Source organism: Crinia signifera, chromosome 12 (genome assembly GCF_055691185.1).
Source record: "Crinia signifera chromosome 12, ASM5569118v1, whole genome shotgun sequence".
Lineage (NCBI taxonomy): Eukaryota > Metazoa > Chordata > Amphibia > Anura > Myobatrachidae > Crinia > Crinia signifera.
This window is the reverse complement of record NC_139228.1, coordinates 59,917,975-59,939,699: the sequence shown is the minus strand read 5'-3', so window position 1 is coordinate 59,939,699 and position 21,725 is coordinate 59,917,975. Positions and strand designations below refer to the sequence as shown.

The 21,725-nt window shown below is 44.7% G+C and overlaps 1 protein-coding gene and 1 long non-coding RNA gene across 3 annotated transcripts in view; one reads left to right on the top strand and one right to left on the bottom strand.

Moving 5' to 3' along the window:
- Positions 1-3,899, bottom strand: part of LRFN5 (leucine rich repeat and fibronectin type III domain containing 5) — a 179,373-nt gene extending 175,474 nt beyond the window's left edge. Inside the window, exon 1 of the mRNA XM_083167196.1 lies at positions 1,689-3,899. The gene's annotated coding sequence lies outside the window, so the exon portion shown is untranslated. The remainder of the gene's footprint in view (positions 1-1,688) is intronic.
- Positions 1,617-21,725, top strand: part of LOC146050271 (uncharacterized) — a 45,836-nt gene continuing 25,727 nt past the window's right edge. The window contains exons 1-2 of one of the 2 annotated variants that reach the window (XR_014466287.1): positions 1,617-2,893; positions 4,378-4,442. This is a non-coding gene — a long non-coding RNA (uncharacterized LOC146050271). Of the gene's footprint in view, positions 3,989-4,377; positions 4,443-21,725 lie in introns of both variants that reach the window. The other variant, XR_014466286.1, reaches the window with a different exon arrangement.

The window sequence follows — 21,725 nt, the reverse complement described above, 5'->3', positions numbered from 1 at the left end:
TTAACTGATGATATTAATTTATTAATTTTGAAGCCACGTAGTAAAAAAAATAATAATAATGCAGTAGATATTATTTTGTCTGATTCCTTCATATAAAATAATGTTTAGACACGTTAAATAGAAAAATATATTATAACTATTCCGTGTGTATTCTAAGTGTTACCATTATAAGTATTAATTCAAGTGTCACATTGACACGTAAATGTACAATTCATCTTTGTGGATTTCATGATATAGGATTTACTCTATAAAATCGACATAGTTCACACCCATCCATTATAGTATATAGCAAACTGTTCATAAGTAAATGTATACAGCAATAGAACAAACTCGGAAATATTTACAAGACATAAAGTTCAGACTTGCCCTAGTAGCATCACAAAGGAAAAATATAAATACATACAATAAAATAAAAAAATATATATAAATAGTTTGTATACTTAAAGAAAGGGGATGCCTATGTGGTAGACACTCAAAAGTCAAAAAAACAAACAAACATTATTTGTCTCCTAGTTGCCCCTCTGGCAAATTATAGGTTAAAGCTTAGAAATATAGGAAAGCCTTAAAAGTTGCCCACTGGCACCCCCAGCCTGTGAATATTGGAAACAGCATAACCTCATTCCATTCCTATATCCAACTACCAATACATGCCATCATATGGAAATATGTGAAATGCACCAAGCCACTAAAGAAAATGAAAAAGTCAATTTTTCCCAACAGCTGCTTACAAATGAAAGAAAATCACCCACTTCCCCTCCTGTGGAAAGTGTGGCCTCAAAAGAGTACAAGGCCAAGATAGAGAGGAGTTTATTAAATATGTGAATACTGTAAAAAACACCCAGACAAATAAAGCATTATGCATCTGAATTATTAACCTGTTCTTCTCCATAAACATGAAACATTGATGAGTCCATTTTGTAAGTGCATTATCTTTTTTACTTTAGCCTATTAAAAAAATAAATATATAAAAGTACATCTAATGTGCTTTCATTCTGAGCTCTCCTTTATGCATCTTAGAGACAGTGAACGGTTTATTTCATTATGCCAATCAACTCAGCCCCCACCTCAATTTAATGTGAAAAACATGCATTACTCTTGTACAGTTGCTTGCTGTTTCACATTCAGCCCCCACTCATCTGCTTGCATTACATAACTAGAGAAATCACATCAGCATTCCACGAAGAGCTAGTTTGTGGTTAAAATACGATAGTGCCAATTATTTCCCCATATCTGGATGATGTGGTGAGACCATAGGAGCGTGTAGATGACCACCAAAAATTGTGCAATATGGTTATCCGATAGCCAATGCCCCTAACACATTCTCTGGTAGGGATAGTTGCATCATTAATATTGTTATTCCTAATCTCTAGGCTAAAAAAAAAACAGCAGCTTTTCTACCAAGACGATTTGTAGGTTGTAGGAAGACACTAGGATTCCAGAGCCCAGGAAGCTATGTAACCGATCTTCCATTCCAAGGGTAGATTAAGTGCCCCGGTATAGATTTATTTTCCATTTAATAGAAATTATTCTGCTACTACATCACACAACAGAAACCCATGGGTATTTCAGCTCACTCTAACAAATGCGAAAAAGCATTAATAAGTAAAGGAGTCTGCATTGCAGCTGAAGCATGAGACACAAGATCACAATGATATTTCAGAGAAGGGATAATAAAGCTTTGTGTTTACCTGCCGCCTCTAGAGTAAAGACGATTGCAGCTGGACTTTTTACCTGCAGATAAAATAACAGGGTGCCTCAGGGAGGATCTCACAGGCTCGCAGATTGTTTCCCGGTAACTTTGGTGCCCTTTGCCATCGCCCGGCATTGGCATTCTAGAATTCTATCCTTGATTTTCACTGTAGGTAATCCAAACAGAGTGCTCCATTAAAAGCGACGGCTGGTGGAAATTGCAGGGGAAAGAGGGCAATTGCAATGAGAGTCTGTTGGTACACCCATCCCCAGCACAGACATGAAGGCAGGGAACACCCTGTGCAGGGAAGCTTGTTCACATTACAACACCTTCAGCCTTCAACCTGATCATATCCAACAATTGGGTCTGGATTACAGATAATAATGTATCATTAAGCAACAACTCTAGTTTAGAAGGCTTCCAGGGATCTCCATCCAGGAGGAAAATCCAAAAGGGAGACAATTAACTTTTCCCAGCAAGGATTGTAGGTGGAAATTAGGTAAAAGCTTTGACCTTGCAATGTACCTGATCCAGGTTAATCCTTAAAACCTTCCTTCAATGCAAGCTTCCTTGGTAAGCAACAAAATGCCCATGCCCAGTAGGTTACCCGCTGGACTAGCAGCCATTCAGTGAGCCTAGGTGCTTTGCACTTGTAATCCGGGGGCTTGTTATCTGCTTCATGCAATTTGCAGTACTGAATCAGATTCTAGGAACTTGGAAGTCGCCCGGAATGCTGCTGAGAAAGCTGAGACAGAGACGCTGAATCAGATCCCTGTCCAAGGTGCTCAACCGGATCCTTATCCGAGGTTCTGAACCTGATGGGTATTTTTTTTCCCTTGTTGTAAAAAAAAGGGGGGGTGTTAAGCATTTCAGATAGCTGTTTGGCTAGATCTTAGCTCTGGATCCAGATCCCTATGCAATGAGCTGTTCCAGGTCGCTGTCCAAGGTGCTGACCCCCCCCCCGTCGCTATCCCAGGTGCTGTTCTAGACCGCCGCCCAATGCGTTGATGCAGGTAGCTGTCCAAGGTGCTGATCAAATACGCAGTACGGAAGGTGGAGGTCGCTGTCCAAGGTGCTGAAGGCGGAGGTCGCTGTCCCAGATGCCAAGGTGGAGGTCGCTGTCCAAGGTGCTGAAGGTGGAGGGCGCTGTCTAGGGTGCAGAAGGTGGGGGTCGCTGTCCAGGGTGCTGAAGGTCAACAGCAGGTTAGATTCCTCCCTATTCCAGTCCGCTGCTTCCACCACTCTGCTTCTGTGCGTTTAGGGTGGGAGTAAATTTAAGGCTGCAATTGCTAGCATCAGATTGCAGCCGCCGATTTTTTTTTCTTTCCCCGGGAGCTGACACCACTAGACACAGACACACATCCACTTGTCGAGGATAAAACGAAGGCAATCCTTTCCCATAGGCAGCTCATCCGACCTCCACCCCCTACCTCTGCAAAAATAGAAACGCATGCTGCTCACAGGGCAAGACAGTCTTGCAGGCAGGGCTCTGCAAGCCTCCGGGTGAAGATGAGAGTGTGCGGGTCCCTCTCACTGAGCGGTGACACAGCCATGCCTGCGCATTGAGGGAGCGCTTCGCTCTGCATTAGGCAGAACCTCCTCTGCAAGCTGAGCCAAACGTTCTCTGCAGTGAGAGCGATCAAGTGGCTGAGATGGGAAAGTCAGATCAGATCTCAGCAGGCAGAATTGCACCGCTGCACCTAGCACATCCCTCAGTACAGCCTCCACGCTGAGTTAATCCTAGGAGTGATTGAATGCAACATACATGTCTCCAGTCCCAGGGTGGGAAAAAACAAGTGGGGCTTTCTGTATTTTTTTTTAAATATTTTTAGCAGCAAGTGGATTCTTTTTTAATCACGCCTTGATATACAGTACAGTAGGCAATCCCTTATTGTCAGATTGCATAATCCACTATATATATGCGTAGGGAAGGATGCTATGCCAATATCAGAAGTTTCCCATTGCAAGTGCAAACTTCATCCAAAACGCAGCCGAAATCCTATGACATGCGGCAGGGGAAGTGTGCAGGAGAGCAGAATAGAACACCTGGCTGAACTCAACCTATTTACTGAAGCACATGATAAAAAAAGTAAGAATGCCAAACACGCTTAGTGCTCAGATAAAGAAGGTGGCGACTGGGAACATCGCTTTGCAGATGAATGCAGAAGGAGTCATCGCTGCGTGCGCCAGATTGACCCAGTCCTAGTGATTGCGCGTCGCAGGACACCTGCGCATGCCAGCCATTGGGATCCGCACCAATGCGCACTGGTGGCTTTCTCAGGCGGGGCTCCTGCACAGGTAGGCAGCCAATCAGAATAAAGGGCTAAGTTGTGCACACTGAAGGAAAGAATGAATGAGGGCTCTGTAGAAGGAAAAAAAGAAATGTAACATCCAGTATTTATTTGGATGACAAGCAGAAGTATTATGCATGCACTGTATCCACCCTCCTCTCCAGCCAGTTCCACGATGCACCTACTGTAGACTACAGTAGGTCCTACAAGGCAAGGATCTCATAACCTCCTCTGAAGGAAAGATCCAGCGTCGGGCATTTGGGACCTCTTTGGGGAACTTTATTTTGTGTTTGTGTTTTTTTTTTGGGGGGGGGGGGGGGGTTTGCATTTAACTTTCCGTTTTGGGGTTTAGTGTATGGATGAACATCTCAAGGTGCAAATTTATTTATTTTCCAGCTTTTCTTCAACCTCTTAAGGAATTACTTTTGTTGCATTGCTTTGGAGACATCTGAAAAGTAATGGTAAGATTTCACAGTTTTTTTTCCATCTTATATCCTGAATGTATATACTGTTTTTGAATGGTTTTGTTATATTTGTATTTTTTATGGATTCAGATTCCAGTTATGATTTGCCAGATTTGTTGAAGAATTGGAAATGCTATTGTATATTTTGTTTTAGTAACTACTGTATTAAAGTATTGTGATACCTTTCACTGTGCAAAGACTATATACTAAGCACAACTTTAAATTATGCAAATTTTGTTTATTTTGTTTCATTACTGGTTGTTGTGAATTCAATAATAATTATACAAACATGTAAATAAAGCATTAAATGTCATGGTCCTGGTAATCTGAGACTGAGATCTAAGTTTTTTATTATTTTATGACTATAGGTACAGCATGTTAGAGTTTTGTCTGGGCTCTTTAAAAGACATACAGTACTGATATTCATAAATTTCTCACTTTGCAAAACTTTATTTTGCAATAAACTTTTTTTTTAATTGACATGGTTACATAAGATATAATAGCTTCAAATGAGCACTAACCAATGATGAAATCAGACTTAAATGGTGTAGTTAAATGTTTGTAAGCAACTATTTCATTAATGGATAATTCTTTGAACTATTTAGGTAATGTTGACATGGAAATGGTTGACAATAGTTTTCGGTGTCTATGTCAGCGTAGGTTGACATAGGTTGACAAGGATACCATATTAGTGTACCTCACATTGCTTGTTGCTCTCACCGTGCTTAAGGAATGGCGTATATAGGGATGGAAAAGTATTGATAAGTCAATTTAGAAAACAAAACCATGTCAACCATTTTATGTTGAACTTTGCTCGTGTGCACCGTTTGACTGCGTTGACCTTATAGATGTCGACCTTTTTCATGTTTTGACCTTCTGTCTGTCGACCAATAGTGGCCGAACTATTGACTTTTGACATAGACACTGTTGGACCTAAGTTTCTTGCTTGCTGGTAATTGGAATCCTATTACAGGTTTTTTTTTTTGCCTAAACCGGATTTATAATATATGACTGTGACATATTGAACTAGAGATCAACTGTCAGAGATCTACCGTACTTTAATTATCTTTCTGTTAGGTAGTCTTTAGAATTGTATATTGTGATTAGTTTTTCCAGAATTAGGTCATATGATGCCTTCTGTTTACATTTGTTGCGGTATAATGGTCAATGGGGGTTATTCTGGTTGGTTCGCGCGGATGCGTAATCGCCTTACATAAACATCCACATCATTCGATCGTCAGCGACCATCAAATGATGTGTAACATGCACGCATATGTAAGGGTGGTCTAAGGCACTCTTACATCCATTGATTTCAGCTGCATGCCCTCGTCGGACATGTCATGGACTCATTAGAATGAGAACGTCCAATTGTACTCATGGGAATGTCCATAAAACGCTGGGCGCTCGCATATGCTAATGGGGCCGCCCCACGCCTTTCTCGCCCCCGCATGCTGTTCTGGGTGTGTGCAATCTGACTATTTGCAGTGGGTGCACGCACCCTGCGTATGCACATGTGCAGAAATGTGCATGCACAGTAACAAAACATTGGTCCCCATGCGAATGAACCCCCTTTGCAAACAGACCAGAATAAGGTCCAATGTGATGTGCACAGTACATAGTGGCTCATGCAAAGTGACTACAAATCCTTTGGCTCCTTTCTGTGTGTATTAACCTTGCCCATGCCCGGCAGTCTAAAGCTGGCCATACACTGAGCCCTTTTCACCCGAATCCAATGGATCTGGCCAAGAAATTGAGTTAAAAGTGCCCAAATCGAATGTGCCTAACCCCCGATTCAATGCGTGGTCCCATGTGCATCAGATCTGGAGATTGCAAGTGCTGCTCATAAGACTTGTCGGATCCGGTAGGATCACATACAATACATTGAATGCTAAAGAACCGCATACAATGTAGAGAAGGACTTGGGGTCATCAGAGATGAAACATTGAGTAATAGTGCTCACTGCTCAAGTGCAGAACCAAAAGCAAACCGGACACTGGAATGCATTAAACGGGGAATGGATTCAAGGGATGCCAATGTGATAGTGCCTCTTTACAAGACATTGGTGAGACCACACTTATAATATTGTGTTCAGTTCTGGGCACCACACCTTTAAAAGGACATAAATGAATTGAAACAGGTACAGAGAAGGGCTACTAAGCTAGTAAAAGGTCTGGAATCACTAGAATACAAAGATAGGTTAACCAGGCTGAATATGTTTTCACTGGAGAAATGTTGGTTGAGAGGTGATATGATTAGTATGATCAAATACAGGATTGGGAATCATATGGAACTGGGAGATTTGTTCACTAACAGGCCTATACTTAGGACACGCGGGCATGTACTGAGGCTCGAGAAAAATAAATTCTGTACTGAATTAAGAAGAGGATTCTTCACCATTAGAGCATTAACATTCTGGAACTCACTGTCGGTGGGGGTGGTTACTGCAATTACTGTTAATGAATTTAAATTAAAACTGGATGCATTTTAGATATGACTTACTCAAGTCAGTAGTTACACGTTAGATAGGTTGAACTCGATGGACTAACATCTTTTTTTCAGCCTTAATTACTATGGGCCTTATTCTAGTTCACTCTTTCTGACAAAATCCTTCTTAGATGGCATTTGGACAAATCTCTGGGAAAATTACTGCTGCAGCATTTTCCCCTAAAATTCTGTTAATACTGCAATGCCATTGTGGGATTCTGGTCAGGTACTGTAAGCATAATTCTATAGTTGTTGAAGGTGTGCCTTGTGGGCTTCTTTGGACACAGGTGCCGGTTTGGAATGAACCCTTCACAAATTGTAGATATTCCAACAGAGCCAACCAGTTCTTGTCTGAATGTTAAATACATTGGTCGTGGAAATGTGCTATCCTCAGCTCCGCTCTACTGGGTCTAGTGCATGGGAGGCCAAACCTGTCCTCAAGATCTGCCAACAGGCAATGTGTCTCAGGCAACCTGTAGATCTATAGTAGGAATGAATGCAGCAGGTTTGAAACTGTGACAGTTAGTAATGACTACAGCTGTGCACCAGCTACTGTAGGTGATTTGGAAAACGTGGACCATTGGCAGATCTCAAGGACCGGTTTGGCCACCCCTGGTTTAGAATGTATCACAATCTATTTCATGCTGGTTGGTTCCATACCTGAGGAACTGGTAATATACTTTATTCACACCGGGACTTAGATTTCCATAATCTTTTCAAATTTGTCAGTCATATCTAGATGTTCAATTTTTTTTATGTAAAAAAGCCCGCCTTGCAAATGGTGGCCTAGCAAACGGATGTTACACAGTAACATCTATTCACATCCATCAAATAAAGGCAAAGGCGCGCACCATATAAAAGTGACTAGAAGTTGTTTTTCAAGAGTAACAAACATTTCACAATGACACTACTTTCTTCTGTACTGTATACAGTATGTGTAAGCAATTTGCAAACAGGTTAACATTAATACTATTAACTAGATAGTTTTTTTAACCAAGTCAGAGATTTGAGGCATGAGACAGATTTTTGAAGAAATATGGCAGTGGACAGTAAGCAATTTATTCTTCATTGCGTAGATGAGAATATTAAGAGTCAATGCAGTTAATAGTGCTGTAAAAATGTATCAAAGTGTTTTATTTTATTTTAACTTCTTCACGGGGAATTCAGAAGCCAGCAACTTGTACAGCCAACAGAATATTTGTGGCACCTACCGCACTTTATGGCACAAAATAGTTTGCTACCCCATAGGGCACTGAGCACTTTTGTGCAAATCAGGGTGTGAATTGCCAAGGTCAACAATGGAAGTTGGGTGCCCTTGGTAGCCTTAAAATGCTGTGGAAGAGTATGGGTCACTGGGTCGACCCATTTTAAGTCAACAGGCATTGGCTCAACCACTGAAGGTCGACGCCTCAAATAGGTCAACATGGCTAGCGTTGAGAGGTTCAGAAGGTCATCACAAGCATTAGGTCACCAATGGGACCGTCAAAGTCAAAAGGTTGTCCTGAATGTCGAAGTGTACCGCTTCCCCTCGCATGGCTACACTCGGCACACTATTTCATTCTCCCAGCACGCCTTAGTGGATGTTAGAGCATGACATTCTTCCTGTCGGCACATGTCGGCTCAATTTTTCTTGAAACTCATGTCAACCTTTTCACTGTCATCCTTCCCATTGTCGACCTAATGCTTGTGTCAACCTTCCAACCCTGTCAACCTTATCACCTTCAGTGGTCGACCCAAGGCATGTCAACCTTAATAGGGTCCACCCAATGACCAGATCCCCTGTGGAAATGGCAATTTATACCATTCACAAATACTGTAATTCTCTCCAAAGACTCACTTTAACACTTTCAATGGGTACAATATACATACTGGTCAGAGCTATGTTTCCTTACCGGCTAAATATTTAATGATTCCATGTTCTCGAAGTAACAGAGGTCTCTTGGGGGGAAGGTTCCGTTGGGGAGAGTGCTGCAAAGTACAGCATTTTATCATTACTGATGTCGCCTCTTAACTTATGCCCTGAGAAAAACAAGAGTCAGCAATGTGATTAGCTTACCAAACTGGTGTCAGCTGGCCCTGCACAGGAACACGGGTCACATTAACGGTATAATGTAACACAATGAAATCATCATTTTATGACATAATGAAGGATGTCTCGCTCCCTCTGAATCATTACTATGAAAGTATAAATGGTAACATTTATTTCTGCTTGTTTGCAAAGACCCTGCTCGCTCTTATGCAGACATTTAATAACATGTTCCATTATTTTGCAGCAGTAATTATTGTAGCAGTGCTGCGCACGGAACCGATGTCTTGTTTTTGAATTAATTAAGCAATGTGGAAAAATAATGACATACAGTAGGGCTTGATTCAGATTAGTAAGTAAATAAACAAAAATGAAAGAAGCAAGGGTCTAATTCAGACCGGCTCGCTAGGCAGCGAATGTTTGCTGCCTAGTTAGCAGGTGAAAGCAGCCCTGCCAAACGAATGCTGCCCCCCCTCCTTCCCCCCTGCCACCGAGCAAATCCCCGCACTAGCGTGCGGCCGCAAGAAGGAAAAAATATTTGATGGTCGCTCACCATCAAATGATTTTTCCTCCCTTCGTGGATAAAAGACAGTCTATACGTACTTTTATCCTGGATGGAGATGGCCGATATATGGCCGGCAGCCACCCACACTGAGGGTGCATGTTCACAGGTGTACACCCCGCGTTTACATGGGCACGCCCAGCATTTTTGTAGGCATTTCCACAAAACACTGTGCATTCGCCCCATTCACGTCCCATTCTGCTGTGAACACCTTGGGGCTATTGGATGATCCGCAAACCCAAAACCTCGGCCAGGGTTGCGAATTCGGACCTGAGCAATCAGGTCTGAATCGCCCCTCTTTGTGCCTGGAATAAACCACATGGACCTGATTCAGACCTGTGAGCAAGGCTACAATTTTGCAGATGGACATAACCATTCTGCGCTGCAGGTGGGGCAGTTGTAACATGTGCAGAGAGTGTTAGATTTGGGTAAGTTGTTTTGTTTCTGTGCAGGGTAAACAGGGGTGCCGAGAGAGGGGGGGAGCAGGTACAATTTACCCGGGCCCGGGCCTGTCAGGGGGGCCCTGGTCTGGACACACAGGTTTTTTTTTATTTGGTGGCAAGTACCCCTAACATGACCCATTCCATTAGGTACAAAATGCTCTGTTCCTGGACTTCCCTGCCAGTGGTAATTACAGAGGTTGGACTCCAGCACAGTCCAAAATTCAAAGAGGGGCAGTCACATCAACTGCCAGTGAGTCCAGGACAGTGATGCTTGGGGTGGCAGTATATATGACCCCCCCTTTTGAATATTGGACTGTGCTGCAGGCTCACATCTGTGAAGTTGTTGTACCGGGGCCCAGAATTTCTCTTGGCGGCCCTGAGGGTAAATACTGGCTGCTGTATTCCTACACTGCAGTATAGATATCAGTTTGAACACATCCAACCCAGAGCACAGAGGTCATGGGTTTGAATCCCACCATGACTCCATATGTGTGGAGTTTGTATGTCTTCCCTGTGCTTGCGTGGGTTTCCTCCGGGTACTCCGGTTTCTGTCCACAATCCAAACATATACTGGTAGGTTAATTAAATTAACCCTAGAATGTCTGTGTGTACGTGTACATGTGGTAGGGAATATTGGCCCTATTCTATTTTATTCGGTCCCCAGGGAATTCACACCTGGAGGAGGGCATGGAGGAGGCGTGCTGGGGGCATTTGCATGTGAACGCCCTGCTTTTCCTGTCCATACCCACAAAAATGCTGGATGCTCCCAGCTTCCATCCGAATGAGGCAGCCACATGCCTTCCGTTGGAAAGGTTAGCTGATGTCACCGGATGTCAGCTGCCCACCCAGTTCTCAGAACAGGGCGCCGCTAATCTAAGTCACCAGAGACTGGCTTAGATTAGTGATCGATAAAGTATTCATTCGATGGTTGGTGACCATCAAAGGCCTTCAGGCCAGCACGCAAGCCTGCGAATGGATGTTTATGCAAACTATCCATTTGCAGTGCTACGGGGACAGTTGGCGTGTAGCGGGGAGCGGGTGTTCACACGCCCAGCGGCCGCCGTTACATGGCTTACAAAGCAGCAAACTACCACTGCTTTGCGATGCAACCAGAATCAGCCTCATAGAGTGTAAGCTCCACTGGGGCAGGGACTGATGTGAATGTTCAAATATTCTCTGTACAGCGCTGCGGAATATGTGTGCGCTATATAAATAACTGGTAATAAATGAATGGTGTACCACTCAGATATGTGATACATGCAGGAGGCATTTGTGTCTTACAGATGTCTATTGCAATGTTACCATGTTAGTTGTACAGTATTGCACAGCATTGCTTCCCTTCGGCTGTGGAACCATACATATATTACATAACTCCTTGTGATCAATTTTGGCAATTTGAGTATTGATAATCTAACTACATCCCGTATTATTTTATTGAGGCGTAAACCCTATTAAAAAAGCTATAAAAAGTTCCTTAGATAAAGCGTATATAGAATGGGTCAGGCATATCCATTGGGGTGTATGAGGTATTATTATTGCATTATTTTCAGAATAATAAGCTGTGAAGTATGCGTAACATACATGGTGTATTTAACCGTGTGCGGGGAATATACAATGCAGAACCGAGCTTATCTATTGCCGTTTCCAATTGCAACAAAAATAAACTAATCTGGCTGAACAATAACATTTCTGAAGGTGGATTTCTCCTTTGTCAGACTGTTCCGCGCTGCTCTAGATGAGATGTATTATGTGTCTGAGGGATTTGTTTCCAGAGAAAAAGGTTAGATTGCAAAATTCATCCGACCATTATTAGTATAAAGTCATTCATTTGAGTGCGCTTACATTATTGGAGGACGTGAGCTTATGGTTTGGGAATAAAATCCTAAAAGTGCCCGCATGTCCATTGTGTTATACAGAAATGTGCTTGAAATACTGCCTGTCGGCACATGTCGGCTAAAGAAAAAAGTGATATACTCATGTCGACCTTTGACTGTCGACCTAGCCATTGTCAACCTAATGCGTGTGCCGACATTCCAACCCTCTTGACCTTAGCCATGTCAACCTATTTCATGTGTCGGGGTAAGCCACGTCGACCTTCAATGGTCGACCCAATGAATCTTGAACTAATGACCGTATCCCCTTATTATTGGGGGTCTCATCGTCTTTCTCTGTCAGATTATGGCTTCCTGTTTTTGCACATGTTTTTCTCATTGATGCTTGGATTCAATGCAGCATGCACCCCAAATGGGCGTGGACGGTTTGGTTGACATGTCGATAGGTCGACCACTATCGGTCGACAGGCAGAAGTCGATATGATCAAAAGGTCAACGCAAGCAAAATGTCGATGTGGGAAAGGTCGACATTGGAAAATGTCAACATGCAATTTTCATGCTTTTTATGGCTACTGGGATGGTGAAGTATGAACAATTCAGTTAAAAAAATCATGAAAATCGCACGTCCATCTTTCTCCATGTCGACTTTTTGCTTGTGTCGACAGCCTAACTATGTCAACCTAATGTGTGTCGAGTATAGTGGTTGACCTTTTGACTGTCGACCTAGACATTGTCTACCCAATGACCGCGTACTCCCCAAAATGTCCGACAGCATGAAGCAAAATAATGCCTTGTAAGTGATTGCCCCTTTAAATGTCTGAGCATGCCGAGCATCCCTCACTGTCGCCGAACTCAGGCGGCATTACCTGCCGCCCCAAAGGGTTGACATGCAAAAGGTTGACATTGACAAAAAGGTTAACAACAAGCAACATGAAAAAGGTTGACAAATGAAACGGTTGAAATTAGTTTTTTACATTTGTTTCCATCTTTTAGACTTTTTCCATACTTCCATGGACTCTGATTGCGAACGGTAATGTGTGGGGAGCGATCCATGTGAGTGTACGCGCTACACTATTTGGGGGGTCCATGTTGAGAGGTGTTGACTTTGATACACAAAAAAAACTTAAACATAACTCATGTCAACCTTTTCCTGTCTATAACTTTTTAAAGTCGACCTTTTGACAATGCTGACATTTTCCATCAGGGTTAAACGCACATACGTTTTCAATGACACTCCCAATGTTTTGAATGGCGCACCCACCGTTTCTGTTGGCACACAAAATGGCCGGGATCCACCTCCACACTCCCACTCTGTGTCAATCAACATGCAATTGGCTTGAAAATAGAAATAGTTGAAGAAGCTGTTTGCAACCGGGCCTCGCACACGCACATTGTGGTCAATAAGCATGTGCACTTTTCTGATATTCAGCCACCGTGCGTATTCGTATCTGTGCGAACAGGTCTGAATCGACTCCTTATCCACCCTGTTATTGCTAAAAGTTGCAGTAGGGCTTGTACAAATCGATAAATGAAAGGTAACGGAAAGTGGAAAAAATCTTTACATGTCCTTTGTTGGCTCGATAAAAATGTGATGAATGAGGTGAAGGCTACTATTCATATCAATAAAAGTGTAGCTTCTATCCATAGGGGTTTAGTCATTTGGCAGATTAATTAGACCCCCCACTCCACCCCTTTACTGTATTGATCTCCAGATTATTAGTGTCAGCAATCTACAGTGCATTATAAATGCTGTCTGCCTAAGCTTTGCCGGCAACACCGCAGAGGGGAAAAAACACATAAAAGCAACGCAATTCCATAAACAACCAACTCCTGCACAAATTCTGTCATTTATATGTGACCTGTAAATAAAAAGTAGTTCCTCTGAACAACTGATTTTGAAAGAGTTTTGTGTCTTTGACAGACTAAAGCTGGACCCAGTTACAGTTACACATTACATTTACCCAATCGTCAAATCCATTAAGGCACAAATCCTGGTATTCGGTTTCATAAGAGACTGCTAAGTGCAATCGCCCCTCATCCCCCCGCCCCGAGTCCACCTTTGTTGCCGCAGATTCAGCAAATTCATTGTTATCTAGTTGCTTGTTATGTTTTCCCACTTGTTAGAATGATCTATTTTTATTAAAGACATTTTTACGTGTGTGTAAACGTTTTTCCTTCTCTTCCTACATTTTGTTTTTTCCACATTTGCAATAGTGAGGTCATGAGATCAGTCGGCTTTAAGGTGTGAAAGACCTTGTAGTCTAGTCGCAACAATTGTTATTTCAAAAATAAATGCACACTCTCTGAGTCTTTGTTATATTTAATAGCTTTCGGGTTTAGAGTTTATTGGTTAAGTCAGCCCCAGTGTAACTACTACTTAGAATACTTGGATAAATAAATACATGTGGAATCTCTGTGTCATGTTACTTATCATCAAAATGAAAGGCATGCTTATCATATGAGCAAGGGGTGCAAAGGGGGGGGGGGGTTCTATTTACCCGGGCCCAGGACAGAATGGGTGGCCCTGTCGGGGCCCTGGTCCACCTCTCATTGTTTTGTAGTAGGAGTTGCAGCATCTCTCCTCCTCGACCCAGCAGTGTGCTATGGTACAGTGCGGCCAAGAAGGCGTTTAAGTATTACTTTTTTCTTTATTTTATAATAAGGGTGCATAGCCAGACCTCCCGTGATTAGGACACCCCCCAAGAGAAATACCTAGGCCCTGTCATGCTCCCTGCATCCAAGTTGCTGTAGGCAGGGCCATAGATAGTTTTGCTGGGCCCGGATAATGTAGGGGGCATGGTCTAATCAGAGAGGAGGTCCTTACCCCTTTATGAAAACCATGATTAAAGAACTGTTCAAACACAATGACCAGCACAGGGGGCCCCAGCCAGGGGCAAATCCAGAATGGGGGAGCAGGGTGAGTATGGTGACTCATTCCCTCCCCCACAGACAGAGGCAGATGAGGAGGCCTGTATACAGCCCAATCCCCCTCCCCCCCTGGCCATGCCCCCTCCTTTCTATCAGGAGTAGCAGAGTGCAGTAGAGTCTGAGCACTAGAGTGAGACCCATGTGCAAATGCGCACATGTTCATAACAATGGTGCAGTGCTGCCGTCACTGTACTATGGAGGGTAAGTATTGAAAAAAAATTGGGTGCGGCGTGTGCATACCTCCCAACCTTGTGAAGTTGTGACTCGGGACCTGGCGTGATGAAAAAAGGGCGTGGCATATGCAAATAGGGGTGCGCATGCACACAGCATCTATTCCTTCAGGCTGGGGGGCTTCCAACTGCTCCCCCCCTGCCGCGGGACAATGCTGGCCCGGGAGGGACGCGGGACCGTCCCAAAAAAGCGGGCCAGTCCCACGAAAAATGGGACTGTTGGGAGGTATGCGTGTGGGTATGGCCGACCTGGGGATAGGCTGCTGCCTGCTGACATGTAAGAGTAAGATGAGAGTGGGGGGCACAGGCCTGACCCCCTACCTTCCTGGGTAATCAGCACTCCCTACCCTCTCTGCGTCACTGATTATGGGATATATCATATAGTTGGATCTATCAGCCATTCACAATTCATATATATATATATAAGGAATTCAGCCCCCTTACACATGATTGCTATTTGCCTTGGCATCGTCGGCTGTGTGCCCTATGTCAAATCATAATAGGGGAGATGAACTAAGCTTCAAACTGATAAACTGGAGAGAGAAAAACAACCAATCAGCTTTTAACTGTCATTATTCAAACCCAGCCTGTAACATGGCAGTCAGGCACTGATAGGCTGGCAGTTTGTCACTCTCCACTTTATCACTTTTGGAAGCATGGTGCATCTGGCCCAATCTGACATCATAACCTGACATTAAGAAATACATTTTAAAGCTTCCAAATGGAAAGAGGTGCTGTTGCCCATAGAAACCTATCATATTCTGTCTATAATTTATCTATTGTATCCTAAAAAATGCTAGACAGAATCTGATTGGTTGCTATCAGCAACATCACCTCTTTCCATTTTTAGAAGCTTTAGTAAATTGACTCCTAAGAATCAACAGACGACGCTGCGCTCAGCGCTATAATAAATATACTGTATGAATACATGAAGGGGTCATGTGATCTAGGGCCTGATTCAGACCCACTCGCTAAGCAGCGTTCTTTCCCTACGGAGCAAGTGGGTAAACACCACCCACCTGGCGAGCGAACTCCCCCCACCGCGCAAATGTCCAGCATGCGAATGGATCTGTACGCTTACACATCCATTTGCATGCCTGCGGGCGAAAAATCATTTGATGGTCACTAGCCATCAAATGATTTTTTTCCCCGTTGACAAATAAGAGTCAATCTAGACTGACTGTCATTTGCCTTGAAAATGGCCGAGAACGGGGCTTAATCACGCCTGCATTCCCATAGGGATGCCCAGGAAATGATGGGTGTCCCTATGCATCCGCCCACTACCCGCCCCCTCTGTGCGAACGCCTAGGCAACACCGATAGTCGCTGAAGACGTTCACACATCGAGTCTGCCCATGCTTATATTCACCTATATGCATGTGCGAACCCGAAACATCGGTCCCCGCTGTGAATTCACAGTGGACGAGTAAACCTGAATCAGGCACTTAGCTTAGAAGTGAATTATTTAAATTTGTGAAAGACGCCCATGGAACCCCACACTTACAACAAAGAGTATGTTGCTGAAGTGTAACATTTATAAACATACGATACATCGGGTACAGTAAATTCAGAGCACAGAATTTCCCATATGAAGTCTAATCGGCGCGTTCTGCTTCAGCGTTCAGTGTCCAAAGCTAAGGAAAACATCAAGAAATATGTGAGTACTTTGCCAATAACACCCATTTGATTATAACTGATACAGAGGGAGAACATTATAGCACTTTATTTCCAATTAACTGAAATTACCCAGGCTATTCACGGCTAATCTAATCAGTGATCTGTCACAACGTAGCATGGATGATCTACTCAGACCTTCGCTGTGCCTTCTTTCAGGGCAATAAACGTGATACGGTAAATCTGCGTTATCACTGAGCGCAAGTGTGCACAATCGATGGATGAAGAGACACCTTTGTTATCTCACAGGCCCTTATTCTGATCTGTGCGGCCAGATCAGAATATGCGGCCAGGACCGTGCAGGCGAATCCCCGCCTTCCATACGGATCGCCACCTCCGTCCGTACGCGGATATGTGGCGGTCTGCATGAAAGTGGACGGGGATACGCCTCCTCCATCTTGGGAGCAGCCCCTGCATTCGATGGTCGCCGAACATCGAATGCAGGGCCGCACGCTCCACCAGCGCCCGCCACCCTAGACCACACGGACACTTGTCCGTATGAAATCATGTATGGGGGCGGGCAGCTGACATCCGGCGATGTCAGATGCCCGCCCCCTACACATGCGTCACGGCTTCATTACCATGCATACGCCCTGCGTTTGCATGGGAACGCCCATGAAACGCGGGGCGTATGCATAGGGTAATGAGGCTAAGTAGCCCTTCACGCCCCTCTCCGCCCCCTGTGCGGCGTCTAAAGAATACGTGCGGCGAAACCGCTTGCACATGCGCAGAGTGACCTCTGCACATGCGCAGTCGCCAACCATCGGCGGTACGACCGCATGCGGAAAAATCCGCACCGATCAGAATAAGGGCCAGTCGGGTAATATAAATATTTAGGAGACAGAACTAATGGTGGAGTTTGATGGAGCCATTCCATCCTCTAGAGCAGCGGTGGCCAAACCTGTCCTCAAGATCTATCAACAGTTCATGGAGATTATTCTGGTTAACTTGCAAGGCTGGGAAATTCGCAGCCTTGCAAGTCCACCAGACGCCGCTCGCCCGGCTTCCTGTCCCCCCTCGCACACCGTCAACCCACGCATGGCTGCGAATGGATGATTTGCATAAACATCCATTTGCAGCCTTGGGTGCGGGGGAGAAATCATTTGATGGACGGCGAACATCGAATGATTTCTCCAGCGCTCGCAGATCTGAGACACCTCTATGGTGTCTCGGATCTGTGGGCGCCCTGTATGGGAAGCGGGCAGGCAGCTGACATCAGCTACCCGCCCTCCCACAACCGCATTATCCTGGAATTAAAATGGGAATGCCCAGCATTTTTATTGGGATGCCCATGAAACGCTGGGTGTTCCTATGGGTGTGAGAGCGCCCAGCGAATACTGTATTCGCCATGGCCGCTCGCCCCACCGGATGCACGCCCCCTCACCCCCTGCGCAAATCCCCGCACTAGCATGACAGTGGATGTGTACTGTATGTTTACACATCCACTCGCATGCGGCTGCACCGAGGACAAATTATTCGATGGTCGCTCACCAACAAATTGCTTCTCTAGCCTTTGCTCTGAAAGGTAAGTATATCGTTACTTGTCAGATGGCCGCTAATGGCCAAACTGATGTGATGCCAGCTTCGCAGGGATGCGCCCACCATTTCTATCGGCACACCCACTGCCTTTGTGGGCAGACCCATAAAATGCTAAGAGGTCCCCTGTATTTGCCCCCTAGCGAGTGTGAAACTCGTTGAAGGTGTTCGCTCCGGGCATTTGTACATGCGGATATCCACACATGTGCAAACCCCCACCATTGGCCGGGGTAGTGAATTCGGACCTGAGCGATCAGGTCTGAATTGCTCCAACAGAGTGTATCGCTAAGGAAGCGAGTATATGCAGATGTAGCACCTCTCAGCCAGCTTAGGGAAACGCCAGATTCCCTGAGCTGGTGCAGGATGACGGAGAGATGCTCCAATTGACAGGGACAAACGAGCATCTCACACACTCGTGTGTCATGTCAGCACAGGGGCGGGGAGTGGATTCCCTTCCCATGTCTGCTTCAGGGAGACTGCAGGATTAGTGGGGACTGCGGGGGGCAACGGGGAGACAGTGGAGGGCTCCGTCAGAACGGGGCATGTGAGAATCTTGTGCATGCGCCCCCTTCTGGTGGATGGAGAACGGCAGCGGTTGACGATTCTGTCAGCAAGAGCAGCTCTCATGATGGGAGCCGGCGGAGGGGTCTGCGGGCACATCAGAAAGGGCGCGCAAGCATCTTGTACACACGCGCCCCCTTCTGGTGGACGGCAGCTGATGGCGAATCTGTCACCAAGAGCAGCTCTCATGACGGGAGCCGGCGAAGGGGAGCAACGGGCAACATCAGAATGGGGCGCGCAAGCATCTTGTGCACGCACGCCCCCTTCTGGCGAACGGAGAATGGCGGTGGATGGCGATTATATTGCCAGGAGCAGCTCTAATGAGAGCTTCACCATCTGTACGCACGTGTCCACCCACGCCGCAGCCATACTTTTCACGCTAAATGTGGCGCAATAGTCGCACAAGTAAGCCAGGTCTCATCTGCAATCTTGCTTTTTTATTGTTCAAATGTGGCTCTACATTATGAAGATCCTGTAGTGTGAAATAGTGTGTAGCAGTCAGCTGAATTATTGAGCTGTCCACTATGAACATAATCTTTAATGTGTGTGTGACACTTCACAAGCAGCACACTCATTACATAGGCATTCATCAATGTGATACTGGATAGGAGATAAATTATTCCTGCTACATCATTGTTGCGATAAATTTGCCTCTAGTTATTTTTATATAGCACCGGACACATAGTACTACACCGGTAGCAATACACATATACACGGATAAAGGGAGAAAAATCAATACTGTGATGCTAATGGAAACACTGTAAGACAGAACCCCTGCCCTCAGCTAAGATGTGCAGTGGGAGATAAATGATACAACAGAGATCCCTGTAAGTAAATCAAGTAGAACAGCATAAAGGTGACCAAATCGATGCAGAGTAATTGCAACGGGGACAAAATGGAGGCAGTGCAAAGCATGCTGGGTGCACAGTGGTGAGATGGGAATGTATGGAGGGTTTATAGTTACAGATTGTGGAGCAATAGGTCACATTTAGTCTTTTAGTTATTACCTGCTTATTATAGGGTACATTTACTAAGATGGGAGTTCTATTTAAGATGGGATGTTGCTATGGGCAACTGATTAGAACTCCCATCTTGGTAAATTTAGCCCTATGAATCATACTGTAAGCGGTAAGGGAGAAAATATTTTCTTTTTAATTTTATGATTATGGGTTTGATTTGACTTTGTTAGCAAAGTAAAAAAGCAAGCCAATGGGCAAAACCATGCTGCACTGCAGACGAGGCAGATGTAAAATGTGCAGAGAGAGTTAGATTTGGGTGAGGTGTGTTTAAACTGATATCTAAATTGCAGTGTTAAAATAAATCTGTCAAACATCTGTGGGCTACATGCAAAAGCAGCCAGTATTTACCCTGCAGAGAAATATTAAATGAATTCACAATTTGTTAAAGGTTGGAAATGGTTTCGTGATCTAAAGAGACTAACAATAACTGAGTAGAGGAACTCATATTTCTTGCTACATTATCCAGTCATGTGGGTGCACACATTTTACACTTGTACAAAAGCTGGACTTTTGCAAATCTAAGTTTAGTAAATTATTTGGCTACTACTCAACAATATCTATTGTGGCAAAGACAGCATATCTTAACATGAGAGTAATGTGGAGGATTCAGACGAGTCCAGGTTTTGGAGCAGTAGCAGAAGCCAGATGTGTAATCAGCAGCACCTGTGATTTCCTGATATAAGTGTTTCCAGGGCAGAGTGCAAATGCTCTTGATGGTGGATCAGCTGCCCAAGTGATAGACCGGGGTGTGGGCTATGGTAGCGACCACTGGAGCATTTGCAAGAGTCTGTTCTATGCTGTTATTATTTGTATGCTGCTGCCTGTAACTGCGCTTGCCTATGGAATTCATCTGGTACAGATGGGTCTTGTCCCATCTTGGCAGGGGATGGCGCTGGCGTCGGCAGCCGCCATCCCCCGCCAGCGCCATGGCGATGGTGAGAAGGGGACGCGCGCGCACGAGAGGCGCGCGTCCCCTTCCGACGGCGCTTCCATCCGTTCCCCCGGGTCCCCGCCGGCTTGCCGGCGGTAACCCGGGGTCCCCGCCGCCTGCCCGCACCCCCCCCTAACCCTGTCCGTCTCACTGAGGCGGAGACAGACAGGGTTTCCGTCACTCTGGCGACGGAGACTGAGACGCGCGTGCGCGTGAGACGCACGCGCGTCTCAGTGCATTCGCTGGCGGGTCGCCAGCGCGGACGTTCTGGCGACCCGCCAGCAAGGATGGGACAAGACCCATCTGTATGCTGTGACCTGTTTTACAAAATAAAGATCAAAGTCATCATTGTGACCATTGTCACAATACTGTATATACATCACTTGAAATTGATAGAACGTTACTGGTAACATTGTTTTCAATTATACATATACACAGTACTCTTTTCTTTGACTACGTACTAGAGGATACACGACACTGAAGTATTACAATACTATTTATTTGGACACCATACTTACAGTATGAATATCTAGGAACTTGACAGCCTCATTTTTTTATTAATATTTATGATGTATCTGCCAAGTATATACTGAACATATATATATATAGTTTCATGGTGCGACGACTTTACAATAGCTAGCTAGGAATTGCAAAACATTACTTATTTATAGATCCACAGAGATCAATCAACCTGTCTCTAGGGACACTAGGAGTGAGTGCCTACGTATTAGATTTTGTATTGTTTGAAGCAAATACAGTATCATACCTGTATTTATGAGGTGGTCTTGGTTTTTTTTACGTGTTGGTGCAAAATCACCTTACAGTATGTATGATGAAGGAACTAAAGTAGCCCAGATAATATACAGTATGCTTATATTTTGGATTTTTTGGGAAACAAATGATGGGGGTGATTCAGTAAGGATCGGACAGCTTGTTCCCTGGGAACGCAGGCAGCTGATGCCTGCTCAGGGGGATGGTTGACATCACATGTTGCCAGCACCTGTCCAGTGGCGTAACTATGAAAATCCCCCCCCCCCCCCGGCGAATTTCGGCAG